At 35.7% G+C, this 27,208-nt stretch overlaps 1 protein-coding gene across 2 annotated transcripts in view; it reads right to left on the bottom strand.

The window, feature by feature from the left end:
- The window catches only part of LOC134747262 (transcription factor egl-13), a 279,811-nt gene that overhangs the window by 138,844 nt on the left and 113,759 nt on the right, over window positions 1-27,208 (bottom strand). Inside the window, exon 1 of one of the 2 annotated variants that reach the window (XM_063681876.1) lies at window positions 25,106-26,134. The exons of the other annotated variant lie outside the window; for it this stretch is intronic. The gene's annotated coding sequence lies outside the window, so the exon portion shown is untranslated. Of the gene's footprint in view, window positions 1-25,105; window positions 26,135-27,208 lie in introns of those variants that run through there. 2 annotated transcript variants of the gene reach the window in all.

Genomic DNA, 27,208 nt, shown 5'->3' with positions numbered 1-27,208 from the left:
GTAAGTCAAGTTTTACTGTCCTACGCGTCGCTTTTCTCAAACTTAGTCACCACATGTCTTCAAAACATGTCAAATTAAGCTCCAAGCGTCCATTTATATCTCATGGCAGTCATGGCCCACAACTCCTTTTACGACTATGGTATTGTGTAAAAATTCCAAGCAAACTCTGTCCCCGTTCTAATAAGAACAAGTCCGTCAAAACCATTGTAAAGAAGATGTAACATTAACGCACGTGTTACCCAACTACCGACGAATTCTTTGTATTTGCATACCGGTACCGGTCTTATTCGATATTAATCAAAGGTTTTATTAGTGAACATCAAAGAATACACACAATGATAAAATCTCTTATAAGGTACCCTCAATAGTATTGTAGCTTTTGTCGAGGTTGATTTATGAGCGGCCACTGTTGTCGGGTATTGTGATGTCAGTTTTTGTTTGGACCTCGCCGACATTGTGCGCTACCCCTTCTTTGGCTCTTTGTGCTTGATCTCACTTTGATTCTAAGCCCAACAATGACCTCGACGTCTGCTCAGATTTTTACTTATAAGATTTATATTAGAACCGTCAACCTAAACCTATTTTGAGTGTTTTGTATACTTTTGTAGCTTTTGCCATAGCAATAGTATTAAGATTTTTATAGAAACCTTTTATTGATTAGATATACATGATGCCTATATAAAAGCAAATACACCATTAGACTCAAATAATAGTGTAATATTCGAGAAACATCGATGTTTTATTAATTCCATGCAGTTAAAATTAAAAATTAAAAATCTCTTTTCGTAAGCCGACTAAAAATGATAACTTTATTGTACCTTTTTAAAAATTACCATCCACTTTACATTCCAAACTACAATAGCGCTCTAATATTCAACTACAAAACGTACCCAAAACATCTCAGCCTCAACCCTTTGTGCCAAGTCCTTGACCGCTTATTGTGCGCAACAAAAGCACAGACTCGCTTGTAAATTTCATGCTTCGCTCCTCGCATTCACGCTCGCCTTCAACCACTCTCTTCCGAATCATTACATCTTCTGCTTTGTGCTTCCCTAGCGATTCTTTATTGTACGCTTCATTCATTATACAATTCTTTGCTGCTTCTTGATTGGCTCTTAATCCATGTTTTGGTAACTTCACGTCATCAATACTAATGATTGCGGCCGACAATGCACATTGTTACCGCCTTATTTGTCGGTTGTTTTTTGTTGTCGGAATCCACAACGTCATTTCGTTTAGTTGGTCCGTTTTATTACTGTTTATTGTCAATAAATCAAAAGCAAAGCAAGAATTACTTTATGTAAATATTACTTTAGATCCGTCATAAATATGATAGTAAAATAGTTAGCATATATTGGAATTAATGATGGTGACATTTGTGATGTTAAAATTATTAGTTTACACGTTATGAATATGGATTGCGTGTTAGAAAAATTGTTGAGATATTTGGTATTTCGGTCTCTGATCAACAAGCAGAATAATATATAAGGAGGAATGTTGTATAGTACCTATATCTTTTACGATACTAATAAGAGAAACATTGGAGCCAGTATTTATAGAACAAATGTGTATGAAAATAATCTCATAAGGTATCTTTGTTCGCTAAACAACGGGATAGTCATAAAAGTTTCATTTATATCAAAGATAGCTAAATTGTCATTCCAAACGCATGCACAGCACGGGCAAGTTGAAGACGAACAAACGAATAGGTATATTAAATGCGAATTTAATGTGTTACTCAACGGAGCCCGCTCCTAACGAAATTAAAACAAATAAGGATAACTGGGAATATCCACCCCGAAGTCCCGAACCACAGATTTAGTTCTTGGTTTTAGACCAAAATCCAGAGAAGAACGTTCTAAGGTCAAGTTAAAGTGTTTTGCCCGAGATCTTCATTCACATGCGCTCGCGCACCCTTTAATGATACGCGGGCTGAACAGTTGTATGATTGAGCGGTCGAGTTGAAATGCGCATGACGAAGCTTAGGGCGCCTGTAGACGCGGTATGTTGTATTTATCTTTATGACATTAATTTGAATGAAGATGTCAAAGATAAAAAAGTATAGTTGACGAAACTTGTAAGGAGATAATCGGTGCAAGTGCAAGTTAATTATAAGCAAATAGATACTTATCTAAGGCTTCACAGCCACTTAAAAATTTATCATTTTCAATTCGAAGTAAAAACAATACTATTTATGCAAGTACGCGGGGATCTGGGCCAAATTAACACCACATTTGAGGACGCCACACTTGAACCCAAAAAGGCAATGAAACTTTTACGATTACTTCAAGAATAACTTGTAAACTTATTCATTAATAGTTCACTCGTAAACGTCTAACTCGTTATAAATTCATTAAAAACTGCCGTTCAGTTGTCGAGTGTGAAAGCTCTTCATAATATTCTAAATCTGGACACAATCCGGTCATAAAATATGGCCGTTACCAACCAACAATAAAACGGGAGTGGTCGGGAAAGTGCTTCGTTACATTTTATTATCTCTAGTTTAATTTGGTTTTAATCCGACACAATTTTGATATATTCTGTTGCTTTTGGATTCTATTTTTGTGAGTTTGGTTTGGTATGAATGCTTCGCATTTTTCAGATAGGTACCTACTTGTGTGCTTTTTTCTATTTTCATTAATGGTATCACGAAAGCACTTACGTCATCATACCATCTTTACGCGGACGACCTACAGATTTATGCAGCGGCTAATATAGATGATCTTGCTTCAATGATTTCAAATCAATTCTGATTTAGAGTCCATACGGGATTGGGCGTGCAAATTCGGTTTGAAGATTAATGCCCAGAAGTCGCAGGCAATTGTCATTGGTGGCCCTTACTATGTAGCTAAGCTCTCAGACATGGTGATACCTGACATTTTTTTTGATGGGACTAAAATCCCCTTTTCCTCTACTGTCCGAATATATATTTATTTAATATTTATTTAGTACTATATATTTATGTATGCTAGTACGTATTTATTTTATTGCATAATGCAATTGATGTATTTTAGTTATTCGTAGACGTTAATATTGTAGTTTTCCTTTTTAAATATTATTGTACGTTCTGTAAGTTTGTTTATCTATCTAATTCGAATTTTCCACTCATTTACTCTAAGGTTAGCTGGAAGAAATCCCTTATAGGGATAAGCTCGCCTTTGTACCTAAATTTATATGAATTTCATGTTATCAATTTTTGTTTTGTACAATAAAGTGATTTACTACTACTACTACTACAAGTGTGGTTGAGTTATGTCTAGCCAGCTTTACTCTGCGCCTATACCAATAAGTCATGCGCAAAATGTGTCACTGAAAAGAAAAGATTGATATGCATCTTTCGTACGCTGTGAAGTACTTCACTTTTAGTTCACTAGTACAGTTTAGTTCAGTAGCTCAATAGACACATATATATATCAACAGTACTGTTTACATTTCTCTCATTCGCAAATATATTGAGTTGAATGAAGAATTTGATAGGTAATTTCATTCAATATGAATCACTCAAATTTATTAATTTATGAATCGAAACTTTAACATGGCGTCCCTGTCACTCTCTAAGCGAATGAGCAAGTAACCTCTTCATGGTTTTTTAACTGAACTGCTGAATTAAAGAACTAAATGAGTCCGACCTGAACTAGTGAATGAACGAGTGACATCAAATGAAGTACTTCATTTGAATCTTTCATTCGCGTACTACTCATGTCTAATACCAATTATACCAGATATATTTCCGATGCATTCTCCATTTTCTATTTTTTAGATTTTGTATAGACGTTCAGGTTACGAAAACGATAGACACATCAATAAAATCCATCCGGTAGTTCGAAAAACCTCAGGGAAAGAATATCACATATTGAACAGTTACGTCAAAAACAATCCGGTCAAATTTCTACTTAATGTTAATTTTCTTATTATTTTACTGTAGGTACTTACTGTTAAAACACACAACTATAGTCCGGTGCACAAGTTAAAACACAATTAAGTATCCATACCATCGTTCTTTTCGGTATTGTCAGGTTTTTTCTTCCATTTATAAAAAAAAAATATTTAAAACATTTTTGACATTCAAGTAGAACTATATTCGAGTTTATTTTGGATCATAGATAAGAGCTTTTGGACTATAGTATGGTGGTTTTACGGTACCTAAGAAAGTACAAATCAATGTGCAAGATTTCAATAGCCATTTGCATTCACGACGAAAAAACGCATACAAAGACATAACTTTATGTCACATCATGCGTCCCATCGCTTCAACACATGTTTCTTATAAAACATTGGTTTCGTGTGGTTTTGTTAGCACCAAAAAAAACCCGCCTTCATTAAGTTTTGTCTCTTTAATTATCTCCGAAAACCGTTGTCATCCCACCTAATTTAAAAAACATATTTATTCAAAGCTAAGTGTTTAAGTAACCTTTTTAAAACATTTATTCGATATGAATAAAGAACAGATAAATTTTAAATCACGTTATCACAATTAAAGCTGGGATTGAAATTGTCTATCCAATTAAGCTATCGATTTTAAAATTTAAATTAACTGTCTCATTTCTCTAATGATGTGTGAGTTTTCTAGGAATCTCCATACTTACCCGGTTCTGAGATTTATAGGCAAAATATAAAGAATAAAAAGAATAGAATTGTCGTATCTATTAATACGGCGCTCGTTTCCGCTCGGGTTTTGGTTTATTTTGGTGGCGCGAATATCTGGCTCATTGGTCTTTAGATCAGGATAGAAAGGTTGTAAACGGCTTAAGTTCAAGATCTGATAAGGCCTTTGTAGTCCAAGTGCACTTAAGTCATAGGCAGAAAGTGCCCTTACGTCTTTATACTCGTACCTATAGATGTCCACTCCACTCCACTCCACATAACTCATGCAAGTAAGCACAGATGTACAAGTCGCGGAAAGTTTAGAAAAAATGGAAAAGTTCTTGGAAATTTTCATTTGGAAAAAATATCCCTATAGGTACAAAAATATGAGAAGTTTATAAAATTTTCCAACGTGGAGATACAAAGATAATATAGTAGGTATGTACGTATATGTATACCTTTCGTTTAAATTGGTTAAGATTGAGATTTACAATTTCTTTATTAGTTCTGATTGTAGGTAATTTGTATGGCCTTGCCATGTCGTTGCTTAGTGGATAAATACTTATTTATAAATAAGTTGGTACCTGCCTACTTATTTATGATAAAAAGTATTTGAATATACTTTTCAATAGAAGAATACTGAATAATTTTATTAGCTAGGTAACCAATTTAGATAGGTATTTGTTTTTCTTTAGTATGTTTGTATTTGTATCTACACTTTTATGTATAATGCCACGAATATATGACTACAACATATCTATATGTACGCACATACATATATAATAGTGTACTTATATGTATACACGGAAAATCATTAGGATTTTTTTATTAAATTAGGTTTAGTTGCTCTAACTAAACAAAAATCTAGTTATCTATTGTCCCATAAGTATCAATAGTGTTGCCAAAAATGATCAACCTAAAACTAGGTTGATTAAGAGTAAGAATAAGAATAATTTATTATTTTAACAGAAACATGGTATAAGTTGCACAAATGTTGTCCTGTGTGTCCCAAACTAGGCTGAGCCTGCATCTTGGGACGCACCGAGTCGGTTTTACATGAACATTTTACCCAATGATATCTACATTAGGAAGTTACATTACAAACAACAAAAAACAATAAAACACAATAAAATTTAAATATTACATGAAAATTAAAATGTGTGTGTGTGTGTGTGTGTGTGTGTGTGTCCCACAAACCTAACTTAAAATTCGCATAATATCTTCCGTGTCGTTGTATGAGAGGGAAGCAAACCATTTCCTTAACTTCTTTTTAACTTTGTGCAAAGTGCACCCTTTTAGGTCACAGCTTTTGCATACAGCATTGTAGACAAATGGATGCATGTAAGAAGCAGAGCGTTGTAAGTACATGTGTCGATTTAGCTGGAGGTAGAGGGACTCTATATACACGCCTATTCATGATGAGATCCTTCAATGGCGATATATCAATACTTTTATGTACTCTTATAACCACACTCATTATAAACAATTGCCTGACTCTTAGAATCCCTGGTTAACAACCCAAAAACATAAGCATAACTAGTAAATGATTATTTCTAGAAGCCTCAAGAAACAAAGTACCCGCGCAGTCGTCTTTTATTATTAGATATCATTCCGTTCATTGTTTCATAATAAAACATTAATATTGTCAACAGTCTCCACGGCCGGCCGCGCGCCCCAATTCTACTTCCCGTTGAATAAAACAAAAAAAATCTCTCGATAAATCACATACACACATGCAAATCTACGGCAAAAACGTGAGACAAAAAATTATACACGTGCAACGAAAAGGAAAGCAAAAAGGTCAACAATATGGTTAATCTACAATCCATGTCAGGCAAAAGGTTACGGAAGGTCGGACAAAAAATCATCACAAAACGCGTTCACAAATCGAGCATAAACTCCAGACAATCAATTAAGATTTCTACCTTGTTTTCTTCGAGTTAAAGTTTAGTTTGGGTTGTTTTAAGACAGTATTGTTTGTACCTTGGGGAGTGACAACAGATTTTGTCTTTTTTCTTTTTTCACATGTGGCATCGCAATCCTGGACGATATGTGACACATGTGTCGGTTTTAGGTTACTCTATAATAATGACTGCGTCGCCATTATTCCAAGTTTATTCTAAATCTAAGGCAATGCTTTTGATCTTTAGCAGTATCGCGTTACTCATTAACAGGTGAAATATGTCCGGGCACTTTAAAATTTTAAACAAATCGCTTTATGGGCCGATTTGCATTTTTTGTCTTTTTTTTTCCTCAGATTTTGATAAAATTTGGTGGATAGATATAGTTTCATATTCTGTACAATATAAGAGCAATTTCGGGTGCAAATAAGCGCTGGTGGCCTAGCGGTAAGAGCGTGCGACTTTCAATCTGGAGGTCGCGGGTACAAACCCCGGCTCGTAGCAATGAGTTTTTCGAAACTTATGTACGAAATATCATTTGATATTTACCAGTTGCTTTTCAGTGAAGGAAAATATCGTGAGGAAACCGGACTAACCCCAATAAGGCCTACTTTCCCCTTCGGGTTGGAAGGTCAGATGGCAGTCGCTATCATAAAAACTAGTGCTTACGTCAATTCTTGGGATTAGTTGTCAAGCGGACCCCAGGCTCCCATGAGCCGTGGCAAAATGCCGCGAAATAACGCGAGGAAGAAAAAGAAGATAAGAGCAATTTCACCGTACCGAAGAATTTTCTAAATCGTGCTCTGAGTATCGAAAACATATGATTAATATTGAACGGAAAATTACGTACAATTTTTGTTACCTTTTGCAATTTCGCATTTATTCCACCCAAAATGAAAAGCTCTTCAAACCACAAAAAAAACTAACGCAAAAAAATAAAACTCGGCCCTTACTTACAGTTTCAATTTTAACGGCCAAAACATAAGTAATCCGAAACCGCTCCTGAAACGTATCTCCGTAAATAGAACCATAAAAATTATTTTACGATACAAGAGATACATTAAGACAATGTTACCGTTTCACAATGAACACATTATGGGCTAATTGATCGGCCACAATGCGCTTTATGCGCCGCTAATACAAAGATATTATTGTCTATGCCACCAGACGTCTGGCAACACTTGACCAGAGACAAAATGCCTTTGTAGTAGCAGGCGCCATCCGTAATTTAATACATGATTTTGAAATGATCCAAGTTCTTAATCGGAAATTGTTAACGTTGAATTCCTTGAATTAGTTTGTGTGGCTATAAATTATTTGAACATGCTACTGGTGTTCACTGTTTTCATAACGCGTTTTCATTATATTTTATATTCACATGTGTATTTATTAAATAAACAGAGAATTTGATTTCTTGTATGTCCAGTATTGAATTGCAATTTGTATGCAAATATTTTCAACAGGTGACAATTTAGTCAAAAACTTTCCGTGAAAATTGCGTTTTTTCTGTGAATGTGAACGATTCGGAAAACATTTTACTAATGCTTTCATCTTACAGTTCTCAAAAAGTAAAGGATTTTTATATGCCTGAAATAATTCTGAAAGAAAATTAGGCTTTATAGTCCATTTACTTTATAATGCCCACAGAAAGGACGCATTAACTCACACTAAAAAACTTGTTGACCCAATTTATATTTACACAATTGGTATATTTGGTACCTGCATAGAGTAACTTATACTAGAGCGGTACTATCATAGTAAATTTTGTAACCCCAGTAAATTCACTGCCATCTGTCGACACTTTAAAACTAAAAATGAAGATTTATAAAAATACGATAAAATGTACTTAAATATGGATAAATGATTTTTTTTATTTGCATTAATTATTTTTATGATTTTGACCGATGTTCTTTCACTGATATGCGTTAAAATTGTTAAATAACAAACGAAACCGTCAACGCCATCTATACGACTGTAGGCCAAAGCTAGTAGCGCCCTCTGAACGAGAATCAAATTTTCTTGATTTTCGAGGCACGTTTTTTCCTTAGACTGTATCCATCTATTACGGAGTTATATCTATCTTTGGTACCTGTAACACGCCCGTAGCCTACATTCGATCCAGTATATTTACCTGAAAAAGACAAACAAAGTTGTAATACAAATCACACAACAAATCATAATCAGCACAATCGCGAAATCTAATACTAAATTACACAAAGCGTCACCTAAAATCAATGCGGGCAACACTCAAACAAAAAATATTCGCAAAAACATTTTTAAATTTGGAAACTCGATATTTTTTCTGAGTCGGCCAGATGCGTTAATGCAACGCATGTGTTCCTCAATGATGATGCGTTATTTGGGATTTATTTATAGAAAGCTTTTGTTTAGACGCTGACCAATTGATTTAATTCGTGTTGGGAGGTTGATTTAAAATTGGAATGGAAGCAATTTGTTTTATTATTTGATAACGGATATCTTTTGTATAGTCGGCTGCAATATTATCGAAATAAACATCGCCTCAAAAGCATCTACCGCAATCTAGAAGCATTACCAAAAGTGTTTCTTAACATCTTACTTCAAAAACATACGTTCTGAATTCGCTTAATTTAACTGGTTAAAGTAATTAATAAGTCAATATTTCAGATAAAACCCAAGTATTGACAAACTAAACACCCAAAATTCCTTAACTAAACGAACCAATAAACCAGCCACCTTAAAATTTTAAAATCATCTATTCCCCTTTCCAATACCTATTTGAAAATTTCCCAATTTATCGGAAAGCTAACTCCCAGAAGCAAGAGTTCCTCTAAAACCCATATATCCGTCGACAGATCATAAACTGGAGACAATACCGGAGCCCTGGCTTGGAATAGTCACTTTGTTTTCATGCCAAGATATTGTTTGGACGTAATAAATCTAATGGATATACATATTTACGAGTAGGTAGGGATAAGTCGGGAATCTGATCGATCGTTTGGGAGTTTCAAACTCTTAATACCTATTTGGAAAGGGGCACTTTAATTTTTTTGGCGATTTTTTGTCCATTACATTTAAAATATTTGTAACGTTTTCAACCAAAAGGTACCACATTGTCGGTTGTTGATAAGGTTGATTTCTAATTGAAGCTATATGGAAATAGCGCCTTACTGACAAGCGACAATAAGTACCTTTTTGGTTGAAAATGGCACATTTAGATACAATTTGGCTGATGTGATGAGCTCTTCATTCTGGGCGGAATACGATTCAATTAAGAAAATTGTATACGTTTTCGTAACTCAGCGGCGGATTTTTTAGGACAAATAGGAAATTCTATCTATCCACCAAACGTTAGGTACCTATTGAAAACCAACGAACAAAACACAAACAAAAAAAAGCGGGCCATTTGTCTGCTGGGAGTTTCAAACGCCTAGAATTCGTAAATCGGATTACTTACCTATTTACTCTATCATCATAGACTATCCACAAACAAAACAGCGTCAACTGAAACAACACCCATATATTTATATAGGTATTATTGTCTTCTACCTCACCTAACTCCCTTCTAGCAAACGTTGTTCAAAAAATATTCACTTGCAAACACAACGGAAGTATCCAACAAACGTGATATCATAACCGTTCTTACAGTCAAATCTATCCCAGCAAATTTTTAGTTACCAAAAAATCTATACAAATACCAACCGTATTGTCAAGCGAACAACGTTCAAATTTTAATAAAAAAAAATTGTGATCTTCCCAAATAATTTCAACTGTACATAAATCTACTGCCGCTCACTTTTATAGGTATTTATAATAAAAAAGAGTTATGGGTTTACGCATCGATTCTAATTTTATTCACAGGATGCAGGACTAAACTAACTTTGTTGTTAGAACAATGTGTTTGTTATATTATAATGTCGTAAAATATGTTTTGTTGTGCACCTATTATACCATGCAGTCAGGGGCGAAAAGTTCAACGCTGGTAACAAGGTTCTGGACATATACTAGGTATACCTCTAGAACAGGGATGTTGTAAATATTCGCATCCGCGTCCGCAACCGCGGAACTTTTTTTATGTACGTAATCTTGACATTCCACGGATGTGAGTCTTTAAATATCCGCACCCGCGTTCGCGGATGTCAAAAAATCTGCATCCGCAACATCCCTGGTATAGAACGAGGCTCTCCGCTGTTTGTTCCCAACATGTACTTGGTTTCTTCAACCATCTGGGCAGGACAGGGCCCGATAGACTGGAAAAGCTCATTATTACTGGGATGGACGTATGGCCACGCGTTAGGACAGAATAACGTCAGAGACAAACGCCACATTGCAGGCTAGTATGCACTGGGCCCAAGACAGAGCTTGGAGATCACTAGTGAAGAGTGTCCACATTCGTCACGTCTTTCAGCCATTAGGATACGACAAGGAAGAAGACTAGGTAGGTATAAGGGCCTCCCCACACTATTTTGATCATCGGCGTCTAGTCAGCGCTATGGAAAATGGCGTCGCTGCGCAGCTGCGCCAACGTTGCGTCGAGCAGCAGCCATAGAGTTGACTAGACCGACGCTCGGGAGACGCTAAATGTAAGGTCTCTAAGACTACCATTCCACTGAGGTGAAGATGCGAGGTAACGTGCTGAAATCGACCAGTAGCATTTGACGTCTTCTTCGCTTCGCTGGATTACAGGATTTACAATGGACATTTCTTCTATTTCTTTTACAGACAAACAGGACTCTTGGACTTTTTTTAAATACAAAATAAACGCTTTTAAATGATTAATCATTTCAACCTAAAACACTTTTCGGAAATTCGCGGAAAAACTCACCGAAACGATTTTCCCGAGAACTGCCGGGAATAGACAGGTCATTGACCTGCATAATAATATTCGGATCACAATACGATATGTCAATCGGGCGTGACATGTACAAACAGACAGATGGACATACATGTTTGTTTTCCCTGTCTGATTGGCTTAATTGAAAAATTCTGATTTATGCGCGTTAGATTAGGGACAGTCAGCAGTCATTTTTTAAGCAAAGTGTTGAATATAATTTAAAGGTTTACTATAAGTATAACAGAGTTACACCTCATAGTAATAGAATATGAGACAACAGTACCTAACATCTAAAATCAGAACATACATCTTACATCAATACATCATCTTATTTAATACGGGCAGATTTTTATGTCGAATTTTCTTTACTATTAGATTTGGATAAAACTTGGTAGGTTTGAAGAACTATACATTCTGAGCGGAATAAATACGAAATCCCAATTTCTCCAAGACAAATGTACGAAATTTTCCGCTAAGATGCGAACAATGTTTTTTCGTAACGCAGGGATAGATTTTAGAACATTCGGTGAAATTTCGCTTCTATTGCATAGAATAGGGAATTTATCAAAATCTGACGAAAAAAAACTATACAACAAATTAAAAACCGGCCAAGTCCAAGTCGGGCTCTCGCACGAAGGGTTCTGTACCATTACGCTCAAAAACAGCAAAAAAACACGTTTGTTGTATGGGAGACCCACTTAAATATTTATTTTATTCTGTTTTTAGTATTTGTTGTTATAGCGACAACAGAAATACATCATCTGTGAAAATTTCAGCTGTCTAGCTATCACGGTTCACAGCCCGGTGACAGACGGACAGACAGACAGACAGTGGAGTCTTAGTAATAGGGTCCCGTACCCAAAGGGTAATAGTTTACCCTTTGGGTACGGAACCTTAAAAACACTATACAACAAAATAAAAATTAGAAGTATGTTTTGATTTTAGAGAGAATCGCCGTACAGACTGACAGAGAACCCCCTCAATCATTGCGATTACCCTACATATCGACGCGTACCCATTGTAGCCCATTGTGCCAATTGTCATGCTCTCACGTGCGGGACAAAACGCTTCCTCTCAGGAAGCGCATTATTTTCTAGATCCTTCCACTGTGCGCGTACGCACGTTTGTTTTATAGACATGTTCTATGTAGTTGAATCATGCTCGAAGGAACATTCGATTTCATATGGAGTTGTTTTGTTTATGGTGTCGATAGTTTCACTCAAAAAAATTGTAGAGTGAGGCCATCTACTTTAGCTGTGCATTATAGACGACTTAGTAACTATTAATTTCTCTGTAAGTATAGTGTGGAAAAAACTTATGAGCCCTGGAAGGAAAGTGCCATAAAACCTTAAGTTAGCTCATTTTACTTAAAGGAAACATTTATTTTATTTTTAAAAAGATACAAAACTGCATTCAGAACATTGAACAAATTTAGCCCTTTAGGTCAGGCTAAATTTGTGTAATTTATTTTTAAATCGGCAAACAAATGAAACATCAGTCAAATTATGATAGCCAACCGGAAATATATTATGCAATGGTTCAGAAATGCATTCTTCCAAGGGTGCGAAACATCCAATACGCAGGAAATGTAGAACAATGTTCTCACGACTATATTCCCAAGTGGAATGGTGAGTGGAATGGATGGAAACACTTCAACCGATTTTTTGGGGGCCCTTAAGTGGATATTGACTTCAGAACGTTAATGTGATAGACAAAGGAATCCTATGACGACTAAAGCATCCAGCAAGTTATCATCTAGTTTGTGTTGTATCTGTTATTTTAAAGTTTTGTCCAATTTATTTTATTTTCTTTTCTTTATTGGGCAAAAAAACAGACACAGGCCAATAAGATTTACAGGCAAAATTTTAAAAGTGCATATAGACAATCCTAAGACAATTCCCACTAGGTCAGATGTTTCTACGATGTTAAACAAATATATTTAGATAGATAGATAATCTGTTTATTTGTTTGCCACCATACACACAAAATATTCAAATACAAAAATGACATAGGTACACAAAACAATCCAGAAAAAAAATTAGAAATTACAACAAGTAAGAGTCACACAGATTTTTACATAAAAAAAATACATATAAATACAGTTTCATACAAATAAAAATCCTGCGTGCGTCGCAGCAAATCAAAGTTTCTGGCTGCTGGCAGCAAAAAGTGTCGAAAGCTAGTATTTCTTTCTTTCTAAAGTAGACAAAACATTATGGCCGAAAATTTTACAGTTGGAGTAACTGGGGGCCTAGATAAGACGACAATAGTACATCGACAAACGCCAAGAAAAGAAAAAAATGTAGGTAGGTATATCTAAGGCTACGAAAAGTCACGTGACTTTACATATATATAATATCATAAAAGTGTTTCTATCAACGATTGCCTTACGACCTGGGTTCGAAATTATCCAAAAAAATTATAGTCTTTGATAATTATCGCGATAATTATCCGATAAATATCGTATAATTATCCCAGGCATACCTGGGAGAAATATAATATAAAAAAAAAACAAATATATTAAAATATCTTAAAGAAACTATATCCTTAGAATAAAATCCAGCTAAAAAAGGAATCCCACATAAAGCTATATTAGAAATATTTAAACATAAGGAGGTAAAAGTTAAATAATATCTAATTCCCCCTATATAACGAATATCTTGAATATTATTTATTATATGAATAACTACACCAGCACATAATTTAATTCTTTAGTAAATTATAAAATCTCATCTTAGAATCTTCGTAAATTTTAGGTTATTATCAAATCGATAATTATCGGGCATAAAAATCACGATAATTATCAAGATAACTATCATTGATAATTATCCTTTCGAATCCTGCTTACGACATAAAATGCCAGCGCAGGCTACGCGCTACGAATGTTGCCGATAACATGGTTTTTCTCCTTTGTAGCGAAAAGAGAATCCGCCCAGCGGGTCGCCGGCAGTGAATATGTTAAAAGATAAGGTAGGTACCTAATTAACACAAAACCGAAATTCGCAGAAAAAATTCACACTCGAAATTCGACCTTGAAAAGACACCAGAATCTCATTTAAATAACCCCCAAATTAAGTTATCAAGTGAACTCACAATGGCACTTCCTCCTCATTGTACTGGCCACTGCTGACAATGCCAAATGCCGACAATGCCAAAATGCCAACAATGCCACACGTGCGAACGGAAGGGTTGACAGACAATGCCAATGAGCACTGTCAAATGACGGTAGATTGAACTAAGGCAGTGATTCGAAGTTTTAAGGAGGGTAAGAAAACAATCATACCTACGAGGGCATAGGTATCATACATATAGGCAGTACCTACTTAAGGGTCTCCGGCAAGCTCGGTTCTCCATACAAACGTAGTTCCGTTCTCATTTTAATACTAGCTAGATTGCTCTGAAACTTTGTACTTACAATAGGATAAGGTATATCTATGTCTGTAATTAGTTTATGTAGCTTCAGTAAAAATAAAGCGAATTTAAATTTTTCATACAATACTTGTTTTTGCTCTATTTCGTTTGCTTTATAAACTGGAGCTATATAATAGCTATTTATGCAACAAGTGATCGTGTATCATACAATGTTTTACTATGCATTGTGAGAGTAAATAAAAAAACATATCATGGCAAATAAGTTTAATTATTAAAAGGAGTGTTTTAAATCGACACGAGTTGCGAATTACCTATTCGCACGTGTATCGTACAACGTTTTACAGTACATGGCCCTTTAAACTTTCGACATATGCACGAAAAGTGCTTTTTTCCGCACTATTGCGAGAAAGTAGCACCATATGTACTGTAAAAAAAAGTTAAAAAACAAAAAGCACTAGTGCGGAAAAGTAGTACTTTCCGCATGATATGGCTCCGTAGGAAACGCACTTTTCGAGCACATGCATTGAAAACTAATTTCAGAAATAGATATACCTCATGTCATTGTATGTGCAAAGTTTCATTACAATCCAACACGTAGTTTTAAAATGAGAGCGGAACTACGTTTGTATGGGATGGTGCAATTCGGCCGAGCTTGGCGGGGACTCTTAAGGGGCCCACTGATTATCAGTCCGCCTGTCAGTTAGAACAAAAATTTTACAGTTACGAAAAAGTGACAGGACGATATCGTCCGGCGGACTGATAGTCAGTGGGCCCCTTTAGTAAATCGCCCACCGATAAAATATAACTATTCTCTTATAGCTTATAGTCGGTATAAGCTCAGAAGTCAAATTTGACAATTATGAATGAACCCTTATATGTATGACACTAAGGTTTTCAATTAAACGGTATATCTTAGCTTCGTAAATATTAAAACTGCCCAAGTGCGAGTCAGACTCGCGCACGAAGGGTTCCGTACCGTAACCGTACCGTAGTTTCAAAAATTGCGAAATTTGACATGGATAATTTAAACAAACTTCTAATATTTTTTTTGGGGATCAAAATTTTCCACTTCCAAAATGAAAGTTCCCTTATTTACTATTGTTCGGGCATTGTAATCTTTTTAATATGAGGGTATGCTGTTTCGGAGGTAGATTCAAATTCGGAGGTAGATTCAACACCTCTGACTGTCAAGCACTTCGGCTCGGGCGCGGCCTGCAACGCATGTTCCTCTGTGTGTTAATATTTCCAAAACTCGGTATTTCGGTGGTGTTTGCGAACAATCAGTTTACAAGGCGTGTGTGACGACCTCTCAAGGCCCTGGAAGTACTAGCTAGCTGAAGAAGGACCAGGATCCCCGAAAATCATCGGCGTGTACTCAAGGTTAGTGGCTATCCCATATTGGTTGATTGCAATGCCTGTCCAAAGTTTTTAATACGCTAGGGAACCTAGGACCAGCTGAGTTATCGAAGGGTTCATAAATACGTGAACAACTATGTTCTTAATTTTTCTGAAATTTTCGAGTAATTTTCCAACTTTTTGGAAAGTTCCTATTACTTCTAATCCGTATAATTAAGCCTAGCGCTTCCCGGTTGAAATAAGTACGTTTAAGACCTATTAGGACTTTTGATGCACCTGATTTCTAAATCCCCAGTGGTCCCACCCGTACAAAATACCGGGACAAAAATACAAGAAGCCCCAAAATTCCCCTAGCGTTATTCAATATTTTTATTACACATGTACTCACAATAGGACGAACAAAGACGATTCGTCGAGACGCGAAGGGAATTAATAAAAAAGAAGGGCAAATCCACTCCTCACCAGCTCAATATCCTATCTTGCTATTCAACATCAATGAAAAAAGAACTTTATTGCGCTCTCAATACGGTTGGGATTAGAATTATAAAACCGGAAAAGATAAGAGTTTGTCAGGATAATTGATCAAAATGTAGGGTGACGATAATGCCACCGAATTACGAGAATTGCCTGTCACAATGGTAAGCGTTACGTGAGCTAGCTGCGCAATTCGGGCGGGTAGGATTTTGATTAGGACCGATAATAAGGTAATGTCAAATTTAAATTTGAAGATTCAATTCCCTTTTTCATTTGGGCGCCGTATCGATGTTTAGTCAGTCGTCAACAAAAAATTGGTAAAAAACAAATAACTTCACACTTGCATTTTTTTTGTTTTTTCTAATGGACAAGGACACTTTATGTAACATAATTATATCAGATTTAAAACTTTCGCGTTTTGAACACATATTAAATCACATTTACAATCGGGTCTATAGCGAATTTATTTTGTTACCTTTATTAAAAAAAATTTTTTAATAAATTCGCGATAGACCCGATTGTAAATGTGATTTAATAATTATATCAGGTCTATCTCGCATATAATATATTTTGTTACCTTTATGACGATTCGATTAAGGTGACACTTATTTTTCCTTCATCATAAAATACAATCTAATTGTACTTACCTAAGTACCTGTACACGTTAAACAACACATGATTTCTATTATATTCCATAATCTCCATGCGATGCGCAATACCTACTGTTATACAAGTATTGTGTCTAGACAAAATGTTAAACAATTGTATTAATGAATTAAGATCACTTCATTTCAAATGAGTTAATAATAAATTATTCATAGGTAATCAACCTCCTTGTGTCTTAAGCGCAAACTCCTTGACATGTGCATCCTGCCCATCCTAACTTACGGTGCACAAACTTGGTCATTAACTGAGGCCCTAAAATCGAAACTCAAGGTTTGCCAGCGAGCTATGGAGCGTAGTATATTAGGTGTTCGTAGAACTGATCGAATCAGAAACACGGAACTACGCTCCAGAACTAGAGTTGCAGATGTAGGCGTCAAGACCGCTAAGCTTAAGTGGGATTGGGCGGGACATGTCTGTCGCATGCACCCGGAAAGGTGTGCCAAAATGGTCACTGAGTGGGACCCACGGAGCACCATAGACGGTGCAGGCCGGGGTTCAGGCAGACCAAAAAGGAGATGGCGGGACGACTTGGACGCATTATACCCCAAATGGTGGGAAAATGCCGATGACAGGGTCGAGTGGAGAAAACGAGGGGAGGCCTTTGCCCAGCAGTGGGACACCAAAGTAGGCTAATAAAAAAATAAAAAAAACAACCATCTATTATCGTAACGATTCAACAAACATTATACTTAACTAAACTGCGATTTTACACACGCGACTTAGCAAATTGCCAACACACCATGTAATATTTGCGAAACCGTCATAAACCCATTTAGCACCGTCATGCTTTAAGGACCAAATTAAAGATATACCATTCGCTTGTAAACTGTAAATAACCACAATGTTTGAGTTACACATTAAGGTAACCACATCCTATAGATTTTTTAAAACTAATAAATGCACCATAACCAACCGCATCTTTCGTTTACGATCTCCTGGACTTTGACGGTATTTAGTATATCTGTTTGGTTAAATAGTTACATTTTTTTTAATAACTCTCGCATCCGGCTAGTTTTATATTCGATTGAATTTACGGCTGTTTTCATTGCGGGCACTGTTTTATATAAATACGTGGACGTTTCCTGTGTATCTGAAATTGTGTTTATTAAAAACAATTGCCGTGTTACCGGGGCATTGCATTATAAATCATTTCATCAGCAAAATTCAGCGAGCTGCTATATATTTGTGAAGCTTTTTTAATTTTTTACACGAAACGCAGTTATAATTTTTCAAGATGTCCGAATTGTAGAAAGAGTTTAAATTAAATTCGAGTTTTGAACTTTGGGTTGGCCTAAAGCAAAGGGGGTGCAAAAAAAAGACAGATTTTTTTTAGTAGGTACAATAACGTCTGTTCTGGCGCTCGCCGGCTTCGCGCTCTGTTTGATCGCGATCATCGCGGTCAACCTAACACACTCCTCCTCGCTTCGCTCGTCGTCGCACCTATCTTGTCTCTGTTACTTAAATTTACTGTTCCAAATGATTGATTTTAATTTGTCAAGTAGTGGTTTCAACTTGCGGGTCAAATATCTCGGCCATTTTTGATTTTAAAGAAAAGTTTTTCCTACAAAACATGCTTATTTTAGCGTATTCTTTACGATAACATAATAAAAAATAGGTGTCATAATAACATCAATGAAAATTTTTCTAAGTGTCGGCACCCCCTTTGCTTTAGTCCAACCGAAAAGTCAGCAAAGATCTTGACAGCACACGCAGTGCCAGTGTTATTTATACGTCATAATTTTATAGAAGTTTGACGTTTAAAATAACACCTGCACTGCGTGTGTTGTCTAAATCTCTGCAGACTTTTCTTGGTTTAACTAGCCCAGTAACATTTTCGGCAACTTAAAAAACTGTACCTAACTGACGATGTGATATGACGTGAGATATATATAAACTATACAACATGGCTAACTTCTTGAAACGGTTTTTGACAACTGGTTAAATCAGAAGCAAAAAAAAATAAGGTTACGTTTTATCAACAATCACCAGCCTGTAGAAAATATCTAACTAATTTACTACCGATATTGAAAAACAATAATTAATCTACAAACCTACCTTAACTTTAGCGTTTGTTTAATATTGTATACCTAGTCCTGTTTTTTTGAAATAAAAAAAGACAAAAATTTAATTGTCAATGACGAACAAATTATGCAAGCTTCTATTACATAGGCATTAGCAATAATTCAAGTAATAACCAAAATCCTGCACAGTGGGCATTTTCGTAATCCTGTGTTTACAAAAAGTTTACGCTTTAATGCCAGTGTAATTCCTTTTTGAGCTTCGAATAAAATTAAACAAATGGAAAATGGGAACGGATTTCCTGGAAATGTACGTAATTTTACTGTCATAAAATGTCTCTGCAGCGACCGAATGAGTCCATGCGGCCGTGATAACGCACACATTTTGTAAACTAGAAATTCATACATTTATTTGTAAAAATCGTAACAATTTTAATGCAAAATAGACTTAATGTTACCAGATTTATTACAAACTTGATATTTTTTTGTATATGTGTATAGGTACTAGTGTTTTAATTTTTAAAGTACCTTCGTAGGTATCTCGATGTATTAAAGTTACGCAGGTTGTACTTACACATAAACACTTCGAACAGCAACATAATTGCGAAACACTCATCTATATCAGTCCATTCCATATATTGTTGTCAGATGATACTTATACCTTACGTATATATGTAGGTATAAATAAGTAATATACTTATCCTTTAGGTATTGTTCGTAAATTACTAATGGACATAATATAGTATACAGAGTAATTACGTACAACCAGAATTACGTTATTAAAAAATTGAATCCTAAATCCTCCAATTTTATTAAACCCTTCTAATTATCAAGCGTAATAAAACTCCAGTTCCCAAAACCTGGAACCATTAACAAAAAATATATCAGCACTTTGCCGGCCGAGGCCATTAAACGCGAAAAAAGCCCGCAATTTGGAAACAAGAGATCAATTCGCGTCAATTTACCACCTACTTAAGTTTAAATTTTAAATGCGGTCGTCACTGACACGGACAATACGGCAAGTTTGCATTTTTCCCATTAAAAGGGGCAATTAACGATTGTCACCCTTTTTGTGTTCGTGTTCGCAAAAGCGGGCAATTTGTAAGGGCATTAATATGGCTCGTTATGTGAATATGCAATACTTTGTAGTTCATCTGTTTAAAAAAGTTGCTTATTGAATTTTATGCGATGTAAATGTTGACTGACTTCAACGATATAATCGGTATAATAGGTGTATTAAGTAAATATACAGGTAAATAGGTAATTGGAAAGATACGATATTATAATTAGAATCATATTTCGTGTATACTTATAGAATTTTGTATCGAAAACCATTTGTAGTTATTATCAGCAAAGATAGATATAACTCCGTAATAGATGGATACAGTCTAAGGAAAAAACGTGCCTCGAAAATCACGAAAATTTGATTCTCGATCAGATGGCGCCACTAGTTTTGGCCTACACTCGTATAGAGGGCGTTGACTGTTTCGTTTGTTATTTATAATTTTAACGCATACGAGTGAAAGAGCATGGGTCAAAATCATATAAAAATAATGAATGCAAATAAAAAAATCATTTATCCATATTTAAATACATTTTATCGTATTTTTATAAATATTTATTTTTAGTTTTAAAGTGTGTCGACAGATGGCAGTGAATTTGCTGGGGTTACAAAATTTACTATGACAGTATCGCTCTAGTATAAGTTACTCTATGTTATCAGATAGAAGATACTAATCAAATGTAGTACAATTCTAATTATAGTGAAATATATAATAACAGTGTTAAATAAAAGTAAAAAGATCTTTTTCAAAACATAACCAACCGGAGAATAACAACTATGATTCCCTATTATATTCACAAAATAGACACTTGTCAGAAGGATGTATTTTATTATTACCTGTTTAAACGTTTGGCATAAACAATTACAAAAAAACTGAAAATACATCAGACCTCCTGGCATGAGTTGCGCTCTCGCGCGCGACCTAAGTATGGATTCGCGCGCGACCTCATGCTATGATGTATTAAAACCATTTTATAAACCCAGCTATTTTAAATAACAATAATCAAAAACCATTTTCTTTAACAAGCAGATACATCTGCGACACTATAAGTCCATTTTGTCCTTTAACATAAAAAATTTAAATTAACAAAAAAATAATTATCATTACAAAAACACATTTCTTCCAATACCTCTATATATTTCGCATTATCTCCGCAGCCATTAAAGATGAATCAACTCAAGCAAAAATAAAAACACGTTCAGAAGTAAGCTTTTGAAAGGCTACCGCGGGCGACAGACTAAAAGGGTATTTAAGGATTGTTAAGTGGTAAGTAGGTTTCTGTTCCTTTTGTTAATGTAAGTTATAGACCAGCCATTATGTAATTTATAATAGCTACTGGAGTTTTCACGGCCCGCCCCGTGGATATAGCCTCCAACGGCATTCAGAATTTTTCAAATTATTGCACCATTTGGACCCGGGTATGTCCTTAAACTACGTCCAAAAGAGAGGTATGGGCACTGTGAATGACATCTCGCTTTGTGTGGTAGGGCACAGGACAGCGGATGTCATTCCAGATCTAGAGCAGAGCCCAACTGGGGAGGTACCTCCACCTTACAGAAAACCGCAGCCAAATAACACTAGACCCTACTAATAGTGTTGTGTTCCTGCCGGTGAGTAAGGTTGCCAGAGCTCGAGGGAGAGGAGTGTTAGGGTCGGCAACGCGCATGTAACTCCTCTGGAGTTGCAGGCGTACATAGGCTATGGAGACTGCTTAACATCAGGCGGGCCGTATGCTTGTTTGCCACCGACGTAGTATAAAAAAAAACCATTTGCAGCTTATATATGAAGGGTACACGGAAAGAACATGTCTAGTCATTTTAGTAACATTTTGAGTAATCGCGGTTTTAAAATTTGGAACAATGTCAAAATGTATGGTAATTCCGTGACCAAGTCTTTTTTAACTAAAAAAAGTTGTGTTACATATATAATACAGTGGTAGCAAAAGATATAACTAATAGTTCATTAGGAGCTCTACATTTCGAAATGAAAATCTCATTTTCCGAAAAAAGTGACTTAGACATGTTCTTTCCGTGTACCATTCATATGCAAAACGTTAACGGCCTGTAATTTGTATACGAACTGCAAGCCGACTGCACGACAACTACAACGTCGTGCAGGTCCTATACACGTTGCAGCCGGATTGCAGTCAGTCTGTACCTATCGGCCTAGAGCGCTGCCGCTGGTAAGCTAGCGGTAAGAGCGTGCGACTTTCAATACGCAGGTTGCAGGTTAAAACCTTGACGACCGGTATGGCCTAGTGGGTAGTGACCCTGCCTGTGAAGCCGATGGTCCTGGGTTCGAATCCCGGTAAGGGCATTTATTTATTTATTTATTTATTTGTGTGATAGCACAGATATTTGTTCCTGAGTTATGGGTGTTGGGGGCCACATGGGGTGTATCGTTGTGTGAGTACCCATAACACAAGCCTATTTGGGCTTATCGTGGGACTTAGTCAATCTGTGTAAGAATGTCCTAAAAAAAACCAGTCTCGTACCAATGATTTTTTTCGAAACCCGTGTACGGAATACCATTTGATATTTACCACTAACTTTCCGGTAAAGGAAAACATCGTGAGGATACTTGTATACACCTGCAAAAAATTCAAAAGTGTGCCCAAGCGAGACGTATATAGGCAGAATTGTTATTATATATTAAAATATGCAACTGACTATTGTTATGGATCATCTTGAACATTTTCAGAACCGTATTTATACTGAATGTCTCTTATACGTACTTAAATATAATATTTCAAACTAGCCCAGACGATTATAGTAAATAAATGGTCTCTGGTCTCATCAGAAGATCAGCACTGGATAGTCTCATCGGAAGATCAGCACTGGAAGCCACCAGCAACATACTGAGATGAGGCCATTTCGTGGCACTTTAATTTTATTTTATGTTTTCTTTTATATTATATAATGTCTTGTTTGTTTGTGCTAACGAATAAAATCTTATTCTATTCTATTCTATTCTAGATAGTAAGTAATATTTTATTTGTGAAACACAGGTTATACACAGTTAACAGTGAGCTGATACAGTGCTCTGTGATCTACCATAAAGGTGTACAAATATTTGGTCTTGATCTAACTTATTATCTACATAGCTTAGAACCTATTACATATTTACATCATAGAAAATTAATTCATAAATTCGGATAGGTACATTGAAATTGTGTCTTTTTTTCATAAATTAATAGAGAGGATACTTTTGGTCACAGGCGAAGTTTTTGTCAGATAAAAATACATTGAAACAGTAGAAAGCACATCTGCAAATAAACCGTAAAGAATACTGCAGATAATCATTTTAGCATCTAGTTTCTACCTACCTATCTATCTAGCGTAAGTCGGGTCACAAGACACAAAAATCGCCTAAAAATGAAAAAAATCCAAGACAAATGCAAAGGAACACGAAATCAAGAGGTTCTGAGCATGGTAGGAGAAAAGTCTTGCTTATTAAATACCGAAAGGCAGCGGTTCTCAAACTTTTTTAGCGACGGATCCCTTTTGGAAAGCGAAATATTTGACGGAGCCCCAAATAAAAAAAGTTCGTTCGTCACTATTTAAATGTGGACCAGAGATATAGAAGAGCTGGTTATTGATTTGTTTTCGCTTTTTCACGCCCCAGGGGTCCGCGGAGCACACTGAGAATGGCTGCCGTAAGCAATAGTAGAGACAAGATGTTAGGACACCTGATGCGGTACTAAAACTTTTTCCTAAACATCCTGGAAGGCAGGATTGAAAAGACAAGAGAAGAAGGAACTCCTAGCATTATTTATCTCGGCCAAACAAAAAAATAATGCGTCGTATGAGGAAATTAAAAGACTGGCAGAAGAAACAAAATGATTGGCGATTACTTCACCGACAAGAGCAAAGCTTTTAAATGAAATGCAATTAAGATTTTTCAAAATAAAGATTCAAAAAACAATGGATTTTTATAGGTCTCTGTGTGGCTAGAGAATAAATTAAGTATGTACACAATTACAATAAAGTATTGCCATATAAACAGGATATTATGAATAAATAGGCACATAGTAACATTAGTAACAGCGACTAGGAATAATTTGGGTTGCGTTTTCATAGACCTGTATAAAAATAACATAATCTAGTATTATAAAATAGGCAAGCCGGTAATAATCGAGTTCTATGGACGCCACTTTAACCTTTTATTACCTATGTGTGTGGTGGTCAAATCGTGGGTTCAAAACCACGGTTGTGATGTAGAGCAGAAATAATGGTTCTTGAAAAAAAAAAAGATGACTAAAAATTCTGTCAGTATCCTTATCACTTAGCATACACAGATAAGAGGTTAATTAATTGGCACAAAGTTATTAAAAAAATAAGTAGGAACCTGAAGGATAAAAAAATAATCAAATGCAGTTTATGATCCGTCAAATTCGTTTTCAAAAAACGCAAACTTCCAAGAAATTAAAAAGTCGCTTACTCACAACGTTTAACAAAGCATCCAATTATTAAAACCTACCGTAATCCGAGTTATTTTTACATTCAATCAATAATAATCCCTTTTATTCAAAGATCAAAAAGTCCGACTTTCATCCATCATCTGACCATGTCAAATGTCAGAGCTGAATGGAAAACAGGTTCTTTTCTCACTGGCAAAACTGAGATATTTCGCAACCTTATGCCACAATAAGGGATTTTATTCAAATCAGAATACAAAAGGACAGAAGAATTTACTTATTAGGGACTTTTGTTAAGATTTTTGACCGTTTGGACCAGTGGGCAAGTTACAACATGAATAAATTGAATTCTGTTTAACGATTTCTTTTTATAAATCCTGTAAGGTTTATTTCCTTTGCTCACTTTATTTTTAAATGTACATTATTGTAATTTTACGTACCTTCAACAGTGTTACCATTGTTCCTTTCTGTTTTCGAGACATCAGAGAAAACCGGCCAGCATTCAACAGAAAAAAACACGTTTAAACAGTCTCACTCTTTGGCATTATAACACAGTTCAAAACTTTAAAAACACAACACAAAAAAAACGAACGCTCAAACTCGTACACGATCGAACGCGGTTCGAAATTCGAAAACGCGACGTACGTCTGCTCGATGCGACGCGCCGCCACACAATGAGGCAGATCGAAGCGACAATACGCGCGCGCTACAATGCCTGCCCCCCGCCCCGCGAGTGCGACAAGGACGCACCTACCTAATGTCAGTGCCCTACGAACAATACCTCGCTTACACACCATTAAGTTACACTACTTTAATAAAATCTACCTTTTTAGTACTAGGGACTGCTGTATTGTAGTATTTAGGACGGTTCTATAATAAAATTGGATGAGGTTTTATTTAGAAATTGCAAAATAATCAATTGTCTATGCGGAATAACACAAGAATCTATACAAAGCGGACGCCCATCCTTTTCTAGCGCAGTGTGACCGAGCGGCGCGCGCTGTCCCACTCCCCCCCATTATTTATCAAATAGGTGCGCCGCGTTCTCTCTCTAGACTCCGCCCTACGATCGTCTTAGTCCGGCGCACAGTGGTTCCGAGGTATTGTCGACGTGCACACAATGAGACCCAGTGGGTGTGTTGGGCGTTTAAAAAGTCAATACAATCGGTCGAGAAATTTTTCTTTCTTCTCTGGGCGTTCACAATGCAAGGCGTGGCTTTAAGAAAACGCTCTATTGTATTGGTGCTATTGTGCACGGTTTTTCCCACCGATCCTAAATAAGTTATTTTTATATCTAAATCGATTTTCCTATAAAAAGGACATGTCATAAGCGTCGTTACATGTATTTTAATCTCAATGCCAAGGTTGTGCTAAATATAGGACGGTCGCTAAAATGAGCGTTTTTCGTAATTTCGTGAGGAACGGCTAATTAGAGAATGTAACGAAGCGTTCAACATGTGTTACATATTTTTTTTTCTCTTTTCCATCGGTGTTCATAATTAAGATAATGCAATGCAGTCAACACACATAACTAATCATTTACTGCTAACAGTAAAATGACAAGCGTAAAATAGAATCGCGAAGAAATAGAAAAGCGTAAAATAGAAAATCATAAGAATTAACAAACAAATCCTTATAATAAAATTAACTTTATTTAGGTACAACTTTGAAACACAAGCTGCCTCATAACTATGTAAAAATACTTCTGTTTCTTATCGATTTAATATTGAAATCTTTGTATAAATAGTAAATACTTATTTCAAATTTTAATGACTATCATAGGCTAAATTTTCTACTGTTTAATAACTATAACAGGCATTCCCTTACACAGAATAAAAAGCCTTAAAAAAGGACATTGTTCGCACACACGCTGCCCGCCCGGGAGCGTGACCCACTTCGCCCCCCCTATTATCTCCCGGAGGGGGTGGGGGTGGTCTTTATTACTGTTTCAGTATTGCTTCATGGTTTCGCTTACATTCAGGCTTCTATGTAGGTACACATATAGAGATACACATACATGTGTTGTGTTTTGAGAGAGGCGGTTATTCTTTGTAACAAGGAGGTATCTGGGTATTTTCACTTTTAAAAGTGTTTTTCAAAAATCTATCAACTTTTGGGTTATTTCTTCTCAGAATCACGGGGACTATCGATTTAAAAATAAAAAAAATGTGTCCCCAAAAATTAGTTTTTAACGCATTTTAACGCGTTTGTTTTCTTTATCATATAAATATTTTTTCTATGGTAGGTTAACACATGCATGAACTTTTTTGCATTATTTATGTTTTTTGTGCCTTTTAATAGGTCCAGTGAGTTGGTAAGTACATGAATTGTGACTTCTTATATGATTTTATATAAACACTAAAAAGTCTAAAAAAAAACAACATTATTGTTAGGAACGATAAAAGAAATATAAATATTAATTTGAAAACAAAAATTCGAACATCTAATAAGCCTGTTTATGAAATAATAGCTTCTACCCGCGACTTCGTCTGCGTGGAAAGATGATGATAATGAGGATTGTTGATAAAAACTACCCTGATGTC

Source organism: Cydia strobilella, chromosome 14, assembly GCF_947568885.1.
Source record: "Cydia strobilella chromosome 14, ilCydStro3.1, whole genome shotgun sequence".
NCBI classification, from domain to species: domain Eukaryota; kingdom Metazoa; phylum Arthropoda; class Insecta; order Lepidoptera; family Tortricidae; genus Cydia; species Cydia strobilella.
The sequence above is the reverse complement of the archived record's forward strand: the minus strand, read 5'-3'. Positions and strand labels throughout refer to the sequence as shown.